Source organism: Alexandromys fortis, unplaced genomic scaffold (assembly GCF_014885135.2).
Source record: "Alexandromys fortis isolate MF-2015 unplaced genomic scaffold, M_Fortis_MF-2015_v1.1 scaffold_0, whole genome shotgun sequence".
NCBI lineage: Eukaryota > Metazoa > Chordata > Mammalia > Rodentia > Cricetidae > Alexandromys > Alexandromys fortis.
The window spans coordinates 40,167,390-40,186,282 of record NW_026067949.1 but is presented as its reverse complement, the minus strand read 5'-3'; positions in this window follow the sequence as shown (position 1 = coordinate 40,186,282).

Sequence of the window (18,893 nt, the reverse complement as noted above, 5' to 3'; positions counted from 1 at the left end):
ATACAAATTGTGAAGATTCACAGTTATTGCTGGACCATGGCTTTGCGTTGCTGGTACAGTTGAGAAGACCTCTCTACATACAGAACTCCATGAAATCTTTGGGAAAATTCATTATTTAAATGAAATCCTTGGGGGAAAGTAAGGTCTTGAAAATATTTTCAACTTTACAACACATATGACCATATGTAAAATGCCAGATGCCATTTGTCCTCAGTTGTTTTCTTTATAATTTAATTTATAACATAGTCTTATTGTATGTACTGATTGTATTTTTTTTTTAGAAGAAACAACTGTCCTATAAATTTTGGTGGTTGTTTAGCATAGTAGTTTTTTTTTCCTGTGGTTTCTTTTTTTAGCCATTTAGATAGTTGTCATTTCTTTTTAATTAAGATTAGATTTAAGAATTATAATCTAATTTGAAGTAAAAAATAAGTGTAAGAAGAGGAAAATAAAGTTCTCTTTCTCTAACTCTGTATCTAAAATTAACTTTAAGCATTACACAAATTTGCAGTTTTTATAAACAAGAAAATATCATCATATACAGACTTTAAAATTATTATTGTGATTATCCCTTTTTATTTTATCTTATTCTATTTTATTGTTTTACGAAGAATGATGTTTTAAGTAAATTTAAAACTAAGACAATAGCTTAGTCTATTTATAGATACGTGACAGAGGCATTATTCCTGAGTTAAAAGACATTCTGGGGTCTCCACACTTACGAATCAGAGGAGACTGTGAATTTGCTTGTTAAATCCGTATGACTGAGGTGGCATCTTCCTCTCTCTTCCCATTATACTGCTTCACATCAGTTCAAACAAATCACTAGTGTCTCCTCTTTATCATGATTTATCCAGAGGCATCCAGACTACCATCACCTGGTGTTCTGTAATGTCTCCCTTTTTCTTTCCCAGATGTGTTCCTGGCGTGCTTGATTTATTTTATTCCTAACTCCGAATCTCATTATATGAAAGTCTTCTATTCTCGTCTGTTTCATTACTATATTTCATTCATGAATTTATTCATAGAAATGAAAAAGAACCAACAAGTAATTGTTGCGAATAAAATTTTTATACAAATATCCCTGCCTTACAATATATGGGAAATTAAGAAATAATCTTTATAGATCATAAGTAGTCCAGAAGTAGGAAGTAGTCCGGGCCTTCTGAAACCCATGACATCTGAGAATGGGAGGAGTATTCCAGAGAAAGGTCTTCAAATGAATTCAATTGTAACGGGTCAACAAAGAAAAAGGGGCAACCAGATTGCTAGATTAATTACCCTTCCTGTTAAGACTGTGATTCTCAACCTGTTTTTCGCAAACCCATTGGCAAACCTCTAGCTCCAAAATACTTGCATTACAAGTCATAACAGAAAAATTATAGTTATGAAGTAGCAACAAATTAATTTTATAGTTGGGAGTCACCACAACGTGAGGGAGCATATTAAAGGGTAGAAGCATTAGGAAAGTGGAGAACCACTGGAATAAGGATATCCACTGCTTATCAAATTTCATCTTGTCTTGTGAGAGTTCATGAACCCAAATACCATTTTCATTATTTATAACTCCCAGAGAGAAGGAATAATTCCACCTTGTTTATATTTGGTATTGCAGAAATTTAATTAAAGCTGCCTTCTAATATAAAGCCATTCTTCATGATAATATGCCAAAATTGTTTGTTTTTCTCAATGTTAAATTTGTGTAAGTCTGCAAGATTTTGATTGGATTATCTTGATTACTTTCTGTTTGCTTTTATTCATTAAATTGTTTAGATCTACCACTTAACAAAGTTCAAATTTGAAGACATTTGTGATATGATACACTTTTTACTTTTGAGAATTTTGCTTATGCATGTAGTGTATTCACTCAAGAATCAAAGATCTAGTATAGTCAAAAGATTTTACAGAGAATTTTACAAATTCATATAAAAGATAACAAGGAGAAGTTACTTCAGTATTTAATCTCCAAATGTATATAGACAGCATATGACATAATGAGAAGGTCTGGTACTTGAAATGAACTTGGAAACTGAAAATAAGATAGAGGCTTAGAAATGGAAGAAAAACTGAAAGCAAGTATATGGAGGCACGAAGACATAACTCTAAAATATTCAGATTAATGAAATAAGCCTGAGAAATGATAAACATATAATATTGTAAAAAGCAGATCAATTGTTGCAGACTATGAGAATTTACAGAGTGCATAAAAGTAAAAGTTTCTCTCAACACTAAAAATTGGAAAAGATGTCATGAAAAATGTGTAGAAGGGTGTAAAGCAAAGAAAGAGAGACAAGGGGCGATTTTTTTCATGGAGTCAGGACGTTGGGTTCATGGCAAAGGTTTGAAACTACTGGTCCACAGTGCCAAGAAAGAGAACAGTGAGCTCCGGAGTTGGAAAGGAAGACGACTGAGCAAACAGGAAAGAATGCAGAGTGTAGAAGGTCTTGACCTGGAACTTGGAAATTCTCCTTCTTCAAAAAGAAGGAGGAAGCCTGAAAAGTGTGCCTTCTCTATAGGCTTTCAGATGGGTGTTACCTTTCCTGACCTCAGACTTCAGTTCCTGTCTGAAGACTTTATGATCACGGTTTTCTGCCCAAATACCTTCGGGGATTTCTCTTCCTCTGCCTAGATCTCTAAGAAGGATCGTGACATTGGACCTTTCCTTGATTCAGTGATTTGCTTGGCATGATTTTGGGCCTCATTTCACCTGTTTCCAAGTAGTTGTTAGAGCAGACAAAGAGAACAGGTGGCAAGGTCATGTCTCTTGATTCCCCAGTGTCTAATCCTATTTTTCTAAAATTTTAGGCATTGGCATTTATTAAGGTTTTCTAATGAGTAAGTCAGGCACTCAGATATGATATCATCACATTAGAGGCTTTTTTCATTATAATGATATATCGTTCAACACAAGGAAGAAAATATTATATAAATATTTCAGAAATAAAATTAATAAAATTTACAGTAGTTGTAGGTAAGTTGTTTGTGGACCAAACTTCTTTTTTGCAGCATTTCTCTTAAGTAATTTAAGAGTGTGTTATTTTCTAATCAAAGCCCCAAGTTTTCTTTGTGCCTTTAGACAAAGATTTGGGCTAGGAGAAGAGTTTGTTTCATATTATGTTTGCGTGTTATATTTTAATCTTTAATAATCAAAGAGTTAAAATACTGGTCAATTTTGGAAATCTCTGTCATTTAATTTATAAATATGAGGTGTGTAGTTTGTGTTATCTGCTTTTATTTACTGATGAACAGTTATAAACTTGAGGACAGTTATTAATTAAATATGTATTTTTATGAGTATAAATAAAAAAGCATTGCTCTACCATCTATATACAAATAATTATTGATAAATTATATGGTATGTTGAAGATTAGATATTTACAGTTACAGTTCTTTGAGGAACAAGACTGGAGAGTTGGGTCTTGAAAAATGGAAATATTTATCATATTATATAACTACAGTGTTCATTGTGATTTATTAGGAAACTTGCAGCTTTAGTTTTTCAAAGTAACATATGCTATTCTGCCTTATTTGCTTTGGGGCACTGAAGAAACAGCTCTGGAAGAATTCTGCTTTGTCACTTGATAGAAATGCTCTGGATTGTTACATATGTAACATCTGTTATAATCTGTAGATTTATATATTGTATATATATATAACTGTCTCATATTTGAGAGAATTCATAACTCTGTATGCTATAAAGATAAACCAGTAATTATTATATAGATATGATTTACTAGGCAAATAGATTCAACTAAGCAATCAGTAAATTAATAAACAAACATGCAATGGTCATTGCACCAGATCTCCTTTGAGCATCTCACCATGACAAACACGTTTAACTTCTCTTTTTTATTGTTTCCTGTATTTTTTCCTTCTTGTTTTCTTTTGTTTCCTCCTGTATTCTTTCATGCAATCCCCTTTTCTTTCCTTCTGATACTATGAGTATGAGGAGTTCACTGAAATGAAGTCCTACACATACCAAAAATAACAACAACTAAATATGAACTAAGTGCTTTATATTAATATGTTAAACTGCTTGCTTTTGTTGACAAATAAGAGATAACTCTAAGGTCCCAGCAAATCATTATTTACATAAAAATATTAGGATATGGTAATTATTACAAATGTAGAACTTTCTTCTCTTATAATTTATAACTTGATGGATGTTTCACTATATTATTACATGGGTTTTATAAAGTTGATAATAAGTATAGTTATCTTTGAAGATGGCTAATTTTTGTTTTTGACATATTATTACCTGTGAATTTTAGATAATAAAGTGTTAAATGACACACTAGGAAATTAAGATATTACAGATAAAGGATTCAAAATAAATGCAGTGTACTTCCTGGAAAAGTTCTGAATCAGTTGCAGTTATTTTCGAGTGTACCTATACTAAGAACTTTTGTAAAAGGAACATTTCCTTGATACAATGTGTCCAGTGTTAGTATCTTACTTCAGTAGAAGTAGCTGAGCAAATGTGAAAAGATAAACTACTCTGTAGTTCATAGACCAAGCACAATTTAAATAGACTGCAGTTACCTTACATGTGCTGTCTGAACTGAAGGCTGCAAACTATTGGAAAGGAAATGACTAGAATATTATTCAGTGAATCATACACTATATTGCAATTTGCATCATTGATGCACCAGGGTCTCATAGATAAAATTACATCATCACAATCCAGCACACTATGCGAATATAGCAACTTTGCTCTGTTCCTATTCTCTTCTTTCTGTGATTTCAACCTTCCTGTCTTTTGTGAACCCATTCAACAATGTGCAGTCTCCCTGAATGGAAACAAAATAACAAAATCATCTACAAACTTTCAAGTACTATATCTAGTAGTATATATATTCCTAAACTGTTTCTGCCTTGAACTAGCGGCCAACACTGATACTCCACTTTCTTACCTCTTACACTCTCGCTAATATGTAGCTTGCTTTAGACCTTCACATCCCCTATAACTGACCTCCACTGAGAGTAGTCTTCTAGATGAACTCAATGTATAGTCCCCAATTTGTACTTACAAGCTATCTGTGTAGTATTTCTACTAATAATTTTCTTATTTTCAAGGTGCGCTCTCATCTTCCTTCAACCTTAATAAATCCACTTTCCTAGTTTTCCTCTTGTGTCTCTGACACAATTACAGTTTTATTCTCCTAATCATTCCTGACATATGAAATTTTCGATGAGTAGTTTGAACTATTTTAGATAATGTTTCTTCACCTTCTGTGTGGTACAACAAATCAAAACTAGTAAGTCAATATTCTGGCTATTTGCCACAATATATTTCTTCAATTTTTTAAAGGTGAAACCCAAAAATTTGACCTACTGAGCCTCCTTTGCCATTATAGTAACCTAGGCAACCTTGACTCTGCCAATCAGATCCACTATCAGGTATTCTGATTTAAAAAAAAAAAAAGCAAATAGGAAGAAGCTGGGCTGTAGGGAACGTGCTAATTGTGATCTGGACAACTGAGAACTCTGCTGCTTTGAGTGACAGAGCTTTGGTATCTGTTCTGCAGGATGAGCAGGTAGAACCTAAGTGAGATTTAGCATTGCTCTATACACACTCCATGGTAAGAACCTAAGTGAGATTTACCATTGCTTTATATGCACTCCATGGTAAGCTTAGTAGTACCTTCTTCTGCTTCCAGATCTTGATAGTTCAACCCCATTCTCAAAAAAAGAAAAAAATAAGAAAAAGAAAGGAAAAGAAAGAAAATGGCCCTCAAATAATTTCTTTAATTCAGCTTAACACCAAATCCATTTATGACGAGAATTAAGTATTTGAAAACCATCTTGCTCTCTCTTACTTATTCCCTGTCTGCACCAGTCTCCCACCTCCCTTTAAGTCTCCTTTCTTTTGATTAATTAATTATTTCCTGTGCATTACCCAAGTAACCTGGTTTATAGTCAGCACTATACATAGTGTCCTCTAAAAGCAACTGGATCTTATCTGTATTTAGTGTGTGTTGCACCCCATCCCTGCAATTATTCACCCAATGAGCACGACATGGTTTCACAACACAACAACATTTGAAGTGGTAGAAACCCACTGAATCAAGCCCGACCACATCTGTAGAAAATCTGAAGCACAGTGGATCAAAAGAACCCTCTCAGAGATTCCTCTTGCAGTAGATGGGAATTAACCCCATGACCCACTTTGGACAGCATGCAGAAAGTGAGAGGCTTTAGAACATTCAGTACTAAATGGGATGTCTTCATCAATCATGTCCCTGCAGAGATCAGGGAGCTATGCCAAAGAGGAGGCCTGAAGGGATCGATGACACCAAGGAAGCAGTATTGGTCTTCCATACACAAACTGACTGACCCAGATAGGAACTCACAGAGACTGCAGAAGCGAACACACAGCCTTCAGTTGCAAGCTAGATTAGGGTCTCAGTTCTGAGTGAGGGAAATGGGTATGAGTTGCCATCCCTAACTAAGAAGTTACTGACAACTGCTCACAAAAGAAGAATTAGATTTCCACAATGCAGTCTCACTGGATATATTTACCACACTTAAAGGAGTTGCCATGCCCAACAGTAGACAGCTAATGCAAAACAATCTCAATGGTATCTCTAGAGACTTTTTTTCTCATAGTGCTTTGAGCACATTTTCTTTGCCTTATTGGTCTTTGCTTGTGTATTATGGTTTTCAATTATGTGATTTTAGGGGTTTGTGTATATTAGTATGTGTGTGTATGTTCCCTATGTTTTGTCTTTTTCTTTCCCCCATTACCTGTCTTATGGTAACCTTCTAGTTCCTGCAAGTCTTCATTGCTTTTGATATGGTTCTAAACATGTGAGCCATATATTTCAAGCCATTTATACAGACATGAGGAACTGCTGTGTTGCCTGTTTTATATTTTCCCCACTTACTCCTTTTTGCTTACAGGATAATGTTCAACATCTATCTTAACCTTTAGCTCTGCGTGATATACACTCTGTGCACTATTGAAGCCTGACTGTGTCCTCCATGTGTTCATCATCGTTCACCTTCAAGAATGCCGGAGGCTCCCACTTCTTCAGGTTTAGGTCCATAATGTTTCCTCCTCAGAGAGACACCATTTTCCTTCACTCTCCTTCTTCTTCCCTCCTGCCTGATGTTCCCCTGCTCCGTCTCCACCTCCCCACCAGCGTTTGTAAACCAATCTTTTTCTGAGACCTGCTAGACAGTGCTTGCTTTCCAAGTGCACCAGAATCAGACTTTCTCTCTGTAGTCCATCTTATTGTGCTTTTCACTGTGATACTTTTTTTACGGCAAGGAGAATTAGCAGTGTGTTTGTGTCTTCCATTTTTTTTTTGTAGCATTTGGCATGTATCTGGCAACATGTGGGTAGCCTTTAATTTAGTTGAAACTAAATTTGATATTAACTCTTAATCTAGGTATTCATTCCACAGCCTTGGTATAAACCCAAAGAATAAAGGACAAGGATGTCAGTAACAGGTTTTGCTTTTTTTTTTTGTTTTGGTTTGTTTGTTTGTTTTCATTTCAGTGACTAACAACTGAGAAATTTAAATGTAATTGTTGTGGCACATTTCTCATAAATTTTTTTGATAATGAAATTAGCAGTTTTTATTTTCATAAGATAATATAATTAATATTCAAGTCATTATTTCGTAATACACACACATTCACATATATATTGGTTTTTCAAGACAGGGTTTCTCTGTAGCTTTGGAGCCTGTCTTGGAACTAGCTCTTGTAGACCAGGCTGGCCTCGAACTCACGGAGCTCCTCCTGCCTCTGCCTCCCAAGTGCTGGGATTAAAGGCGTGCATCACCACCTGGCCCATTATATTTATTTTTAAACGATTCAGCTGTTGCACTTTCTAATGTTTGATGTATTATCTATTGGAAAATTTGTGAAAATGTGTAATGTTTAATTTCTACCCGGATAAAAAAGTCTCTGCTATTCATAAGTTTTATAATGATATGGCTAAAGACTGAGTTTTGTTGTGGTGTTCGCACTTAGTCAACTGTTGCTGTTTGGCGCCACCTAGTGGTCAAACCTTATACAACTTATTGCCTCCATAGGTGGGGTGCTGTTTACAACGGGCTCCCAGGCATGACCACAGGCCAGTCTGATCTAGGCAAATAATCTCTTGAGGTTCCTTCTTCTCAGCTCATTCTAGGTTGTGTTAAATTGACAATAAGAACTCACCCGGGCACAATATATCACAAAAAAATGAAGTAAGATAAAACAAACACGTCTATTGCCAGCAAAATGCATTAGCATCTGTAGAAAGCAGACGGGATGGAGTCTTCTGGGTGTTCTCGGGATCCATGTACTTGCGGGTGTATATGAGAGGAGGGGAGAGGGCAGTGAAGACACGGCAGCCTACACTTTGCTTCCCTCTTTGCCATTTCATTGCCATTTAGCTTCAACTCTTCTTCAAGAGCAGAAGCCAAGTATTTCTGTTTGGAGTGGTCAGAAAATACCTGCTCTTCAAATATAAATGCTGCATTTTTATATAAAAAATATATATCCCGCAAATAAATTTGAAAGAAAATTGTGAAGATTGATTTTAAATGTTTGGGGACGAAAGGATTGGGGGGTGTGGAGCTGCTTTCTTCTACACGCCTTGGGTTTTGCGCCCCCTACTGGGACCTAAAAGAATGCCACTTTCAACAGAATCTGAAACTTTCGAATTAGGTTTTATTCTATTATGTTTATGTGTTAGGACTGACCATTTGAGATTAGATAACCTTCTGGGGGCTCATTCTTGGGTAAGATTGATTGTCCATATCTTTTCAGCCATTTACTTCCAGTAGGTGGGGCGCTATGAGATTTCTCTTACCCACGTTAGATTGTCAAATGTTGTTCTCCAGGTTTAGGCGCTCACAAGAGTGGCCTGATGTACAGGATGTAGGATCAGGGGTAGGTCTGGACATTGGGGGGCATAGCACCTAGATAGGATTGGGGTGCTCACAAGACTATGCTGGTGCATAGAATGTGTGCTCAGGGCTTGGTCTGGGCATTGGGGAGGGTGCCAGCTAGGCAGTGCTCAGGGTACTTACCAGACAGGACTGGTATCAGCCTCAGGAGGAGGAAGTGGTCAAACAAGGTACTATACCTTGGAGGCCAGCTTTAGGGGTGCAACCTAATAATTTTTAGCAAGACAGAGGGAAGGGGAGAGAAGAGCAAGGCTTGCCTAGTGTATTTGTCCCTTCAATTTCCTTCTCAGTATTTGCCTAGAGGGGGATTCTGCACTTGCAAAGTCTTGTAAAGTTTGGGTAGCCACCTGGACCTTTCTTCTACTGATGCAGGGCATCTCTGCACCCACGGGCTCATCATTCTGCCAACTTCTGCTTTGTGTAAGCTAGCATTTCCTCTGGATTTCTGCTGTGAACGCTCAACATATGTGAAGATAGACTTTTGTCTATGAGTGTGAAATCCCCCTGATAGCCTAGCAGCATCTATTCTGGGTTTGTCGTCCTCCCGATTTTCATAAATTGAGGTTTTAAGATTGTTGAAAGGGAGTGGGTGAATATGCAAAGCAGTTTTCTGGATTTTGCTATTAAGAGAGGTGCCAGAATATGTAAGGATATATGCTTAGTCATCCTTCATAAACCAAGATTTTCTTCTAAGATATTTAAAATTTATACTTCTGGGCATGTATGTAGAAAATAGAAAGAATGATTTTTTTCATTTTGCATTAAATTTATAGCCCAAATTATCATATTCTTTACACATATCACTTATAAACTGGAGTTTAAGTAAAGTAGGGCACAGTGATTATCAGACAATGTTATTAAAGGTGTTTCTATTTAGATAATCTATGGTGATACATTATAATAAATATATCTCTTACATTATTAAAAATATTTTCTACATTCAAAGAGTTTGGAACTTCTGCTGGACCTCACAGCATTTTTGAATACACAATTTCATTCAATCTTCCAGAAATATTGTGAAGAAATTATGGTGTAAAACCTATTTGTAGTTCAAAATGCTAAATAAGTTGCTCTAAGTCACAATGTTTAAACAACAGACCCACAATTCAGATGAAAGTTGGCCTGACATCTGGAAGAGAGAGACCAAGCCAGTTCACCATGATCTTGGGAGAAGGTTCCATGGAAGTTGCTCGATGAAAGGGAAAATAGTTCAACCTAAGTAATCAGATCTCACCAAGTAGCTTAATATGGTTGTATCACCTTAAATGCCTTAAAATTAAAGTACACACAGGTTGAATTCACTGCCTTCAAAAGAGCTCCCCTAAATATTGCTTATTATTATTTGATTTTTTTGTAAGAGGACTGACAGAGAAGAATTAAAAGTTATGGACTCTGGCAACTTCAAACTTCTTGTCTAAGAACGTCTCAAGTTCCTCTCTACTTGAGCCAGATTTGGGGTAAGTACTGGGCAGGGAAGGCAGTGCATTCTTCCCAGGGAGCAGCAGAGTGAGAACACAGAGCCCTTGCTGTCTTCTCAGACTTCAACACTCCCTTGTTAAGCCAATGCTCCTCTTTAGCATATTGAAATATGCGGTTTCACGTGCAGTTTCTCTATTCACAAGCAAACTTAAAAGCATCTTAACATTTGAACTATTTGTTTAGAGAGATGATGTAGTCATTAATGCCTCTTGTATTAAGACAAATATCAACTAGAATAATTACAGTTTATCACTCATATCAGAATAAGCAGGCCGCCAAAGCTATCAGATCAACAATTACTCGTGATCCTGTGTTGTGTGGTACTCTCTGTAGGCCACTGAAGGTTCAAGAGCAACAGAAAGTGCACAACTTATTCCTGTGCCTCAATACATTTCCAACTGTTTGACATTTATGGGTCAGTTTGAATGGCGTCTACTTCTCAAACCTCAGAAAAAAATGAACTTAGAAAAAAATCTCTTAATGCCTGTATATTCTAAAAAATGATTAGGACTGGAAAGAACACATCCTTCTCTATGTAAGTTAACTAAATTTTTCAGATGGCTTCTATTTGCCTGTGAAGTAAACACTGAGGGAGGAATCAATCAAAATAAAATGTCCACTCAATTTTTTCCACATATGCTCTAGTGGAGGTTGATGAAGTGTGGCCCAGCTTCAGCTTTAATTATCAAACACATTATCTTAAGACTTTTGTCCGGAGAGTAAGCCTTACTATGAAGCTTTGTCAGCTCTCCAAGCCCATTGGCCACCATCCCTTCTATTTTTTCACATGGCCTTGTTCATCTTCTGAACAGGGGGAGGGAAAAGCCATAAGATAACTTTCTACTGAACACTTAACATGTCTGTTCAACCTATGGCTATAGTGTTCTTTTCATTGTTGTGTCCTCTCCCAAGTTCTAGGCCATGCTGGTTGAACAGAAACATTCAAATAAATTCCTTAAGTCTACATTTTTTTCAGGTTAATATTATCATGCAACAATTTAGAAGTCTAATTATATTTATCTCTTCCAGAAACATTCTCCTGATCTTTCGAACACAATCTCACCTTATTATTATATTTAAAACTCTAGATAAGCATTTCACAGGTCTTATTAATAAAACTAATCCTAAACTTTCATACATATTTTCCATTATTATTGAGATAAAATAAACTTTTGCTGTCTATGGAATCTCCTCTTTTGAGAAACATGTCCCAGACACATGGTTTGTTTTGAGAATCTTTTTAAACCAGCTTCTAACATATATTCTATTTTCCCCAATGTGAGTTTATAATCCAGTTGACTCTTGGTAGTCTACATTGGTGTCTAACCATCAACACTACTGACTTAGAGCCAAAGGTGTTTTGAGTAAGTCTATAGGTTAATGGAATAATTGATACAACTTTCCAGTGGGATTGTTATTATGTTTGGAAGCATATTTCTAAGTTGACAGAGCACACAGCTCTAGGAAAAGGAAGCAAAAATTTCACCAACATAGCTTCAAGCACAAAGGTGAATAGGACCTTCCCCATTTTTACCTTTATAAATTTGGAACCCTGTCTTTACATTAGAAAGACAATACCATGTCATAAGCATTGTTTCAGAGCAAACGGTTTTCTGAAGCATTTTCCTGTGACCCTTCAAGCTACTGCCACTAGCAACATAACCGAGTCTTTAAGTAGCCGTTTCTCAATCTTATAAAGTTAGTTGTTTGAGAATAGCAGGCAAGTATCTCTCCATTTAATTTGATGTTAGCTGTCGGCTTGCTGTAAATAGCTTTTACTATATTTAGGTATGACCCTCGCATACCTACTCTCTCCAAGACCTTTATCATAAAGGGATGTTGAATTTTGTCAAATGCTTTTTCAGCATCTAATGAAATGATCATATGGTTTTTTTCCTTTCAGTTTATTTATATGATGGAAAGGCCATAATTTGTAGTAAAGTATGAGGTCCCATGGTAACTTTGCTTGTTGTTTTACTGGTTTCATTTCATTAGGTCAAGTTTTGCAATAAACCACGTGTTTTACTGTGGGTTACGTTCCTGGCACCCGGCCGCCCACAAGGCTAGCTTTATACCCGAAATAATTACACAGAAACTGTATTCTTTTAAACACTGCCTGGCCCATTAGTTCCAGCCTCTTATTGGCTAGCTCTTACATATTGATTTAACCCATTTCTAATAATCTGTGTAACACCACAAGGTAGCTTACCAGGATAGATATTAATCTGCATCTGTCTGAAGTGGGAGAATCATGGCAACTGCCTGACTCGGCTTCTTTCTCCCAGCATTCTGTTCTGTCTACTCTGCCTACCTAATTTTCTGTTCTATTAAAAGGCCAAGGCAGTCTCTTTATTTAACCAATGAAATTAACACAAAACAGAAGACTCTCCCCCATCAGGGTAAGGCTAGGTATTGTTTACTTGTTTACTGGTTATAGTTCCTTTGACTCAGCCACAGATACACAGCAAACACAGTATTAAATATCTGCTCAGCTGGATGCTGGGCCTTGTGCTGAAAATTGCAGATTATGATCCTGCTTTAAACTGTGTATGGCATCACAGTGAGCCTGATGTTGACATTTAGTTAGAGGATAGTAAAATGAGTTGAAGGTTTTTTTTTTTTTTAAATGAATACAACATAAATGTCATTTGAAGAAATTTAGAGGCTCATAGTAATTGGGGATACTTCTCAGAGATGACCAAGGGAAAAAAATCTACCTATTTTTGATGAGGCTAGAACGGTCATAACAAATGAGAATTTCCTCTTTTTGAAGCCAAAGATTTTGCAAAGAAATATGAAAACACTTGCACATTCCACAAGTCTTGCGAAGATTTATTTTTCTCATTCTTCTCTCTAAATCACTGCAATGTTAATGACGTCTTTCTCACAGAAATTGTGTGTTATGCTGGTGTGGGAGGTCCTTCTGTGTCACTTTTTTTGGTTAATGAATAAAGAAACTACCTTGGCCTGTTGGTAGGGCAGAACTTAGGTAGGCGGGGAAAACTGGACTGAATGCTGGGAAAAGGAAGTCAGAGAGGGAGAAGCCAAGGAGCCACTGGCAACAGATGTGCTAAAACTTTGCTGGTAGGTTCCAACCTCATGGTGATACACAGATTATTTGAAATGGGTTAAATTAAGATGTTAGCCAATAAAAAGCTAGCGCTAATGGGCCAAGCAGTGATTTAATTAATACAGTTTCTGTGTGATTATTTCAGGGCTAAGCAGCCGGGCTTCTCCTTCTACATTATTATACAAATTGTGATTTGGAATAGAGGGGGAGCAGATTTCTAAAGTAATTGTCCAGAAGTTGAATGATGCCCCCCCCCTACTGACTTTCTCCCCATTCACTCCTCCCAAAATGTAAGAGCACCCATGGGGGAGTCAACAAATCCTGACCCATTAAGTTGAGGAAGGACCAAGCCCCTCCCTACTGCATTAAGGCTGAACATGGCTAGAAACAAAGAATTTGTGTAGAGTGTGCTTTCCTGTTGACTCTCAGGGCCTGCTAAAATGCTATAAGCCTCTTTGGACTCATGGTCCTACTAACTCACCTCCAGATTTTTCCTTGCCTATTTTTCTCTCACTCGATTAGATTAATTCTTCAAAATATCAACTTCATCTTGCTATTATTCACCAATGCATGAATAACACATTTATTTTTTTTCATATTTTTAAGATTGTAATTTATATGCAATATTTATTTCTTCCCATTCCTCTGTTTAAACCTTCCCATAAACCCCCTTCCCACGCTCTTTCAAATTTATGACCACATTTTGTTTATTAATTCTTATTGCATGCATATGTGTATATATTCTTAAACATAGTCCGTTGAGTCCTTGTAATGCAATATGTATGTGTTGAGTTCACAGGGGTCGCACAAAGATGGAGAGAGACCACCAAAGTCTAATAAACCAGATGCAAACTTTATTCCAGGAAAAAAATAAAAAAATACAAAATAAATCTCCATGGGGCTCTGAAAGTTTATCAACTAGATGAGACCACAGTCAGAGATGGATTTTGTAAGGCTGTGACAGAGGCCATTTTGTGAACCTACCTTTTTATAGTACGGAGCACCAACTATTAGGTCTGAACAAAGGAGCTTTTACAATCTCGAGGTAAAACTCAAATACAGATTGCCTTACTTTACAATATTTTTTAACAGGGTTTTTCAGTTAAACTAGTATTTGTACTTAATCTATCGTCTTCTCTGGTATTTCCAGGTGGTGTGTGGGGAAGCTCTGTGCTCTCCCCATTGATGCTGCCAGTTTCACCTAGCAGGGATAAGGTATAACCTGGAGGTTATATATATATATATATATATCTCCTAAAGATTAACTCAGCTCATATCCGTCATCGTTAATCACAGATGGCCGGGTGTTGTCTTAGGCTAATTCTCAGTTTGCAGAGAGATGCTTTGGCCTTGTAAATAGAGCTATGGTTTGTAAAGTGGAGGAACCTACTGTTAGTAGTTAATCCTTAAGCTGCTGAGAAAGCTGCTGACAGTCTGCTCTCGTTCTTCTGGGCTTACAACTATATATCTTCTAGCTAGCTTTTTGTAATCTTTCCTTTTCTCATCTATAATATTCCCTGAATCATAGGTATTGAAGTACTTTGTAGATATATACACTAGGACTATGCTTTGCAACTCTGCATTTTTATTAGTTGCAGTTTTTTGTAGTTGTTTGGATCTGTTGCAAAGAGAAATTTTCTTGATAAGAGGTGGACAAGCTTTCTTGGTATAAGAGGGTGTCATTCAGGCTTCCAAAGGAGGGAGGCAACAAACTGGCTTATCCGGCTATGACACCTATGAACCGTATCAGTGGCCAACATGGTATGATAAGCTATAACCACTAATTTACTAACCATCTTAATTCCTAACAACAATCAATAAATATTACATATCATCATAGTCTTCACACCTCATCAAGATATTTCGAATTCCTGATTAATTTGTGTTTTGCTCCAAGCCCTCTCACTTCCCTTTCTCCAATTCCTTCTCCAATATCCTTGAAAATTCTTGGAATTTATTTGTGATACCTACAGAGCAGTGAGTGCATCTCTCAAGCCTCACCAAGAAAACTTCTTGCAATAGATGGCCTTCGGCACAGACATCTGCCAATTGGCCAATGTGCAGAGAATAAAAGAACTCAGGAATGCAAAATGGGATGTCTACATTGCATCCTTTCCTTCTAAGCTCGATGATCTATAGAGAACAGGGGTGTGAGGCAGAGAGATTGTAAAAGAAGGGGTGGATGACTTCAAGAAAAGTTTTCCAGGTGAAACAGGGAAAATCCACATATGGACTTATAGAGACTATGATAGCCATACATAAGACACACTCTAGCTAAAGCTAGGTAAAATTCCATAAAGGAAGATGGTAAATGGACATGAAGTCACTTCCTTGCCTGAGGAGATATTGACCTTTGATTGCTGCTGGGAGGTAAAGTCAATTTTCTGCAATGGTGTGACACCTGGTATATTGACCACTTCCCAGATTTAATCTTATTCCTAGGAGTAATCACCCAATACAAGCTAAACTCAACAGTTTTTCATTTTTTTGTATGTTTCTTCTTTTAAGAAATAATATGAAGTTGAGAAATAGATAGGTAGGGGAGAATATGAGAGGAGTTATGATAATGGAATAAATATTAAAATATGTTGTATGAAATTATCAAAGAATAGAGGCATTGTTATAATAGGTATAACTGATCTCTTTGCTCTCATTTCATGATTGTTTTTTAAAAAATATTTTTTTCAAGTTGCAAACTGATGGAATACTATCTTTTCATTTGTTTTTCCTAAGTTAAATTCAATAGAGTACCTGGTATGATCATATAAAATCTTGGTGGGAAAAAGTTAAGAATTCACATGTGCTATTTATTTTGTGTGAAAATGTGATAAAAGTGGGAAATAAAAGACACATAAACAATCTGGTAATTTATAAGCATCTAACAGCACTCTGAATATAATGCAATCACTTGAAATATGCGATAGTAACCATCTGCAAGAAATTTAAGAGTGAAAGAAGAGAATGTTCTCCACCCATTGGCACAAACTTTAGCATAATAAACACAAATATTTCATAAGTGAATGCAATTTAAGTCCAATTGTTGATAATTTTCTAAAGATGGAATTTGAAACAAAATAAAACAATATCAGTACTGAACAACATCATATACACAGTACTACCAAGGAAAATTTGAAAATTGTTTCTAAATCTATAAATCTTAGAACTCAGGGATAAAAAACACTCTATATTATAGACTGAAAAATAAAAGATGAAATTCGAAATGTGTTATCCCTCAGAGTAAATAGGGGTTCATGAGGCTCTTCCCTAGGTTAGTAGCTATGGACAATTGATAACGCCTGGTGAAAGGAGACTCAGTTTTCTTCAAGGGTGTGACTTCTAGTATGTCTGCTTTCTCCAATAGATGTCCCACATCTAACATCTTCTCTAATGGATTTCCCACATCCAAGAGTATATGGGCTACACAAATTGGAGTCTTTAGTTTATGAAAACAAAGAAACAAAATTGTCTATGGGTGGGTCTGGGAGGAGTTAGGCAAAGTAGGATTGAAAATTTTAAAAAAGGATATATGAAATTCTCAAAGAACTAAGAAACAAAACAAACAGCAAAAATCAACTCTCATAGTATTAAAAAGCAGGGGAAGGCTCTGTGTTCGAGCTCTAGACTTCCTTTCTGAAGCAACAAGGGGAATACCTGATCATGAATGTCATAGAATTGAGTCATATATTGGGATTTCTCCAAGGTAGTCTAAAACTCAACACAGAACTCCAGTTCAGAGTAGAGAGTGTAGAAGTACATAAGAATTACACGTTATTCATGGTGAGTCAGTCAGATGGCTCACTGTGCCCAGTCCCTTACAGTCAAGACTAACAAACAGGGTAGCACCTCCAGGCCTAAAGAACAGTATCATCTGTGTGATTACAAAAACACATAATTAAGCATAGTGAATTTTAAAAATAAATTATATGTGGCTTTTTTCCTAAATATGGTACATCTTTCTGTTTTTTTTTTTTCATAAGCTCACTGAGTCTAATTTGTGTCACTAAAATGTATTTTTGTTGTGTGCCAACCACAGGAGAAGGATTGATCTTCTCAGGGTAATAACCTTAACAACTGTTTCTTCCTCTGCCAATTGCCATCAATTGCCAATAGGTCCTTAGCTAGGGATGGGGACTTCATGTCCTGTTCTACCAACATCCTTACATGGCTTGAATTTGTGCAAGAAAGAAAACATGAAAAAAGTATCTCTTCACCTTTGTTTTTCCAGAAAATGGCACAAAATGGAAGGAAGGACCCTTCTCTATATGGCTTGGGAAATAAATACCTTGCTTAAACCTATGACATTAACCTCCCTCAAGCCTCCCAAATTGCATTTATTTGCCTAGTAAATGATTAATTTAATGACCTTTCCTGACAGTCAATAGGAATAAATTTTTCACAAATAAATAATGAAAGAAAAATATTCATAAATAAATAAAAAGTTCTAGAATAAAGTTGTGTTCCATTTCTCTCTTTTCCTGGGATTCCGAAATTTGGCTCATCTTCAACTTAAAACTCCACACAAATTCTTTTTACATGGCCCACTGTTGAAAAATGCCAATAGGTGAACCTTTCTAGGCCCATTAACCTATCAGCAACCTTGCACCTGACTTCCAGACATGTTCCTTCTATTCTTGTGTGTGCCTCTGTATAAGGGAATGTGAAAGTCATAAAGTATTTTCTATATAACTCTTAAGATACCACTCAACTTATATTTAGAACACTTTTTTCTTTTGCAATGTCCTGCCTCTTTATATTTCAATATTCTCTGCTTAATCTCTTTCCCTGGCTAGTTGAAATACTTCTTAACATGTTTCTTCCTTTTCATTCGAAATATTTCAACATTCTAACAACATAGTAATGTTCTACATGTCGCTCCCATGGTGGCCATAGCTTTAAAAATGTTATCTGACCTTATTATGCCTGTTCTAAACTCCAAGGAGGCATTTACTAATTCTTACTTCTAATCCTTGGATCCTTACTTTAGCTAATTTTCTTGTTGATGAAATGACCTACTTTAAGAAAAGCACCACAGGCAAGAGCTGGCTTCACTTCACAGTTTTAAAGGCCAGACATTTAAACGTTATGACATGGAGCGATGCTTTTTTATTTTTGCTGTCCTAGGGAATCATTTTTTTTTCTCTATGAGTGCAAAGATACATGGTTTGTTGTAGAAACATTCCCTGACTGTGATTTTCTTGACCAGTATCAACTCACAGAACTTATGTCATTACTTGTCCTTTAGAAATTTCCAAGACCATATTTTACATATAGCAATACAATTCACATATTAAATAATATGAGATTTTAAACACAAGGAAAAAGTAAAAATTTTTAACTTATAAAATCTCTCCCTCCAAAATTTTTTTCCATGTAAAATATATCCCATATTTAAATTTTCCAAAAAAGAATATAAAAACAGCACAGCGAGATAATGGCGA